This window comes from Cyclopterus lumpus, chromosome 2 (assembly GCF_009769545.1).
Source record: "Cyclopterus lumpus isolate fCycLum1 chromosome 2, fCycLum1.pri, whole genome shotgun sequence".
NCBI lineage: Eukaryota > Metazoa > Chordata > Actinopteri > Perciformes > Cyclopteridae > Cyclopterus > Cyclopterus lumpus.
Genome location: NC_046967.1, coordinates 2,962,630 through 2,968,955, shown reverse-complemented (window position 1 = coordinate 2,968,955; position 6,326 = coordinate 2,962,630).

The following is a 6,326-nucleotide window of genomic DNA, read 5'->3' as shown; positions in this document are numbered from 1 at the left end:
ATCCCACAAATCAGCACAACAAAAAGATGACAGTCTTGAAGAAGGAGCAGGATATTGCTCTGAAGCTAGCCCGGAGCGACTCTTTGCTGTCTGACTGAAACAGCGTGTCTGTAGATATAAATAGTGGAGCGGTAAAATCACAGCCAGAAACACGGTTAGTTTTCACATCTCCCTCTGGAGAGCTGCAGAGACACCGCTACAATTAGACTGTGAGATGCTCATATCCAAAGCCTTTTGTTTGCTGCCTGATTACAAATCAGATAAACAGTCAGTGCAGTCCATCTTTGATATGATAAGGCACAGTTTACTTGATTTAATGTAGAACTCATCAAGACACTGATTGGTTCAACTCATTTTAACCTCTTAAACCCAAAGTTCCCTTTTCATATTTCCAATGTAGCTTTGTTCACAACGATGTGGCACTATCATGCATACTATGTATTCAGTACGAAACGCTGCAAAATATGAGTTACAGGACCCTGGCAAACCCTTTTGTACCTCCCACTCTGTGAGGTGTAGAGGTTTTCAAGTGTTAAAATACTACCTACGACCTAGATTTGTTAAAATACTGCAGGTGATATTTGAACACAAAGCCTGTCTTAAGATGGACCACAGTATCAGAAAAAAGCAGAGCCCACCGTGAAAATGTGCAATATACAGGATTGTATATTATATAGACTTTCTATTGCCTCTCAACGCTTCTCAACATGGCGACGGCTGAGCTTGCAGTGCAAACTTCGACAAAAGTGCTGACAAAAGCTAACAGTGTAAACCCGAGGGCGGGTTTTCAGCTGTAGCCACCGCATGAGCTCGGTGTAGAGCGTGGACCGTGAGCTAACCAGCGTGGACAGTGAGCTAACCAGCGTGGACAGTGAGCTAACCAGCGTGGGCCGTGAGCTAACCAGCGTGGGCCGTGAGCTAACCAGCGTGGACAGTTAGCTAACCAGCGTGGGCCATGAGCTAACCAGCGTGGGCCGTGAGCTAACCAGCGTGGACCGTCAGCTAACCAGTGTGGACAGTTAGCTAACCAGTGTGGACCGTGAGCTAACCAGCGTGGACCGTGAGCTAACAAGCGTGGACCGTCAGCTAACCAACGTGGACCGTCAGCTAACCAGCATGGGCCGTCAGCTAACCAGCGTGGACCGTCAGCTAACCAGCGTAGACAGTTAGCTAACCAGCGTGGACCGTCAGCCAACCGGCTTCCGGAGCTCCCGGATCGAGCTGCATTTGACGGGGTGGACTGCAGGTCAGAGTGCAGGACTCTGGTCGGCTAAGAGGAAGTGGACTCAAGCATCCTTGTTGTGAAGCAATGGAACATTTTACCCTGATGTTGACTTTTTAATGTTAAGATGTCGGCCATACTATTAGAGAATTGGTTTGTTAATGCCGTTTACTTTCCTCCTGATTAAAATGTTTACAGTACCCTACACGAATGCACCACTGCTTTTGTTTCGTCATGTTTTTCTTGTGTAGCAAATGGCCTACAACTGAATTTCATTGTGTGATGCTGTGCTTCAAAATGACAATAAATTATCCTTGAATTCTTCTCCAACTCTCATAAAAATTCTGGGAAACGAGGACTTGTGCAAAACATCGGCTACAGTATATTGGGGCTACACGAACATCCTACAGCTTTCCTAATAAACTTGATATTTAAAAAGGGTAATTATTTCCCTTTTTAATAAAGACTACACAAATGTCATACTTTGATTGTTGGGAGTCTGAACCTCACAAGGTAAACCGGAAACTCCCCAGAGCAGGGGGATGCAATTTGTTTAATTAGCATTTTGGACAACAATGTATTTGCTCCCAGCTGATCAGGTCACCTTAACGGTCCACTTTATACTAGTACCATGGCCTCAGACTTGGAAGTGCTGATTCCCATTCCCACCGCTTCATCACACTCTGTTCCCAGTATGAGCTGTAGGTCACAGTCGGAAGAACAGAATGAGTGACAATCCTAAAATCCAACACCAGTGGTGGAGGTATTGAGCTATTCAGTATTCAGATCCTTAACTTAAGGAACAGTGTGTAACATAAAGAGGGATTCATCGGCAGAAACGGACTACATTATTCATTCCTTTAATCAGTGTATAAGATGAAACTACCATGTGATGAAGGTGCTTGTTGAGTTGTAGTGTATTTTAAATATATATACACTTGCACATGTAGATAAGAAAGTTTATGTTTTAAATTAATACATAAAGAAAGTTATGATAATTAATTTGCGATATTATGAGGAATATTCTGGAGAAATGTATTATAAAGCATAAGAGAGGATCCCTGTTTTATTATTTTGTTTGTTGATGACAAATGTAATGATTTACTGTATGATGCATGAGAATGAATGATGTTTTATTGTTTATAGTTAAAATGGATGACGATTGAAACCTGAGATGTTGCTTTTATTCTGAAGGGGAACTTCCTGTCCTTGCGCTCGCCAGCTTATCGATTGGCTTAGCGAACAGAATGGCAGCATTCTTTGAACTGGCCAATAGAACTAACCTTTAGGTGTGAATTCATTTGCATGACCAGACTAACAGCCGAGCATTTGTTGTGGAGTCAGAGTTCTTTGGTTCGGGATCTCGAGACCGCCCCGGGCTGAAAGAGAGAGGCCGTCTGTGGAGAGCTCTCCCTTACCAGCTCCACGATCGTGAACGCTATATGAATGTTATCTTTGCCATTAAATATTGTTAAACTTTAATTCATTGAATCCTGAATTTCCTGCAGCCACGGGACCCGAAGTTCTGAACACATATCTTACATGCTGGAGAGGCTGGTCTTGGCTCACCTTCGGCCGCAGGTGAAATCATCACTGGACCCTCTGCAGTTTGCATACCAGCCTTGTGTGGGCGACGCCATCATCCACCTGCTGCAACAAGCTCAGCCGCACCTGCATGGAACCGGTGGCTCTGTGAGAATCACTTTATTTGACTTCTCCAGTGCATTCAACACCATCCAACCACTGCTGCTGAGAGAGAAGCTGCGGGTGGTGGGGGTCAACTCGTCCACCGTCTCCTGGATCACTGACTATCTCACAGGCAGACCACAGTATGTCCGACTGGGCCATGTGCTGTCTGGGACGGTGGTCAGTGATGTTGGAACTGTTCTGTCTCCCTTCCTGTTCACCACTGACTTCCAGTACAACTCGGCAAACAGGACTATCCAGAACAGGTGGTGGAGAGGAGGACACTGAAGAAAGTATTGTCCATATTGGAGAACCCGGACCACCCTCTCCACCACCTACTCCAGGGACAGCGGAGCACGTTCCTGATACAGGAGAACATTCCTGCCCACTACTATTAGACTTAATAATAAATCACCTCTTGCCAAATCCTCCTCAAATTGAACATCAACAAACCTTTCACCGCTGTCACTTTATACTTTACATACACTGTATACACTTTCATTTTACATTTCCTTTATTATTATTATTAAAATTATTAAATGTAAAATGCCCTGCTATTTTTATTTTCTTGTGAAAATTATGTTTGCTACCGCTTCAAGTAATTCCCCCCTGGGGATGAATAAAGTAAAATCTAATCTAATCTTCAAAAGGAAGAAAACATGTGCACTGCGTGCCTCAATGCACCCGTTAAATGCAGTCGGACTCTTGGATTTGATACTGTTATGTACAGCCCAACAGAGGTTATTTAGGGAATACAATTACATGGTAAATACATATTACCCATCAGCATTAGCCCTCCAAACCTTTTATTGGTAAAACGTTACTGATTATACCCATTCATAAAGCTCCTGTCATTACCGTTCTCAGTCAGAATGTAGATGGACTCATCGACCAGCAGATGTGCCTGGTAAATTAATTCACTTTGATTTGGTAGACAGGGATCAATAACTGCATTCTGAGTTATTACTACACTAGCCGAGGACCATGTTGATAAATCCAGTCTTCTTACAGTATGACAAACAGCGAAGGATGATCATCATTTAAAAGTTGACACTGACATCCACAGACGATAGTCATTTGTAATTCTCCTCCACTTTATCCTTTGATTACTAACCGTGACACTGCCACAGGAGGGACGGGCCCTAAAGCCACACACACACACACACACACACACACACACACACACACTGTGATGATAAGCTCGTTAACTCTATGTGGCTGATTGGCATCACCTTCAGCTGTAATTCCCCAGCCAACCATTTGTCCTGGGTGAGATATCAGCAATCACCATTTTAAATGAGGGAAGGTGATATGAAATGCTAATTCAGCAACTAGGATCAATACTGTTCACCCTGAGGACTGAAGTCAAGCAGAGTAGTACACACTGCTGTCCTTGAGCCCCCAGTGAAAGACATGACATTTCACTACAAACCAGAGAGAATACCATTACATCTGGATGAACAGAGTTGTTTTGATTGGCTGGCAGGTTTCATTAAAACTGTATCCCAGAGACCTTGAAGCGACAGTTCACCCCCAAATTAAAAAGAGATGTTTTTCCTCTTATCTTTAGTGCTATTTAACAAGGTCTGTGTATTATGTTAAGACATTGAGAGTTGGTTTTTCTTGCACTTTAAGCACCACAAACAGAGTGCTATTTCAATGGAGGAGAGACTTGTTTAGAGTTTAATACAATTTCATGTATTCGAATCGTGCAAAGTCTTTGGCGATTGGACTCCATCCTGAATTAGTTGCTGTAACCTAATGTTGAGCAGGACTGAATGCTGAAAGCAGAAAGGAGAACCTTTTCTAAAGTTTGACAACCACAATGTGATTGGCTTACAGAAACTGTGCCAAATCTGATTGGGGGTGTGTACATTAAATGAACCAATCAGCTGATGGAGAAATCCTGGGGAAATTAGTGACCGATTATGAATGATCAGGAGTTTAAAAGAGTGTCTTCCTGACTGAACTTCCGCTTGAGCTTCATTTCAATCAGGAGAGACTTGTTTAGAGTTTAACAATAATGTATTACAATTGCATATTTTATATGTATATAGTGTAAAGTCTTTGGCAATTCACTCATCCTGATTTAGATAAGCAAGGACTGATGATATCTGCTAAGGCCGAATCCCCCAAAAGGAATCATTTAATATGGATAAAATATATCAATACCTTACTCCCGGGCTTTAGAAAATAGTTTAAAATGCAGATGCAGTGCCAAACTACACGTATCAACTCAATTTTTCAATTTAGTTTATTTTATATAGCCCAATATTACAAATTACGAATTTGTAATCAATCTCTACACATACGACATCCCTGTCCCAGGAACTCACATGGGATCAATTGCACGTGGCGAGAAACAGATGAGCGAAAGCTGAAGAGAACGCACAAGAAAACCTGGACGAGCACAAGCAAAAGAGAAAATCCATACAATATGTATGTGAGCGTCTCTAAAAGGAGACAACTTTGCAGAACAAGCAGAGAATACTGCAGGGACCAGAATGGCAACACTGATGACAAAATCAAATACACTGAGGAGACGGGCAAAGGGAAAAAGAGAGCGCGGTTGCTAGTCCCAAAATAGTGAAATTGTTAAGAAGGCTGCTGAGCTGCTAGACATGGTCTCCATGGACAAACAGGGTCGAACAACTGTATAAATTGTGTGTGCCAGCAGTTCTGAAAAGGAAATACACAAGTCTGGTCTATTGAGTGAGAAATGAAGAAGGATTATTCCTTCTAAGAAATTACTAAGGCAGACTTTAAGGGTTCCTTTCACTTGTTGAGATTATCCAATATGTACACATGGGTCAAAAGGTTTTAATAGATTGTACAAGTGTTTCTAGGGTGGCATTTTATATTTTATTTAATGGTAGATTTTTATTGATGCCATTGGACTGGGTTTACCACCATGATATTGTATGTCAGTTAAGAAGAATTCAGTTATGTTAGCTTATATGCACTAAACTTATGTACACCATTCTGTACACATGACATCTATGGCTTCTGTCCAGAAGCAAGAGGGATCCTCCTCTGTTGCTCTCCTGAAGGTTTCTTCACTTTTTTCCCTGTGAACGTTTTTTTTCTGTTTTTTATTTTGGGAGTTTGTGAGGTCCTGGGACAGGGATGTCGTATGTGTACACATTGTAAAGCCCCCTGAAAAGTGAAATTCCTTGTGCACACATTTGCCATTAAATCTGATTCTGATTGCTGTTGCCATGTTTCCCTGAAATCCAAAGTAAGTCCCAGTATTTGCAGGTGAAATATGATGTTTGTACTGCATTAACAAATGAATAACAAATCTTGTGGTTTGGCATCCGCTCCACATACACGTGATCTTAAAAGTGTGCCTTCATCATCCTCTTACTCAGCAATTCCATCTGTGGAAATTCTAAATAAGTCATTGTAAAAATAAATA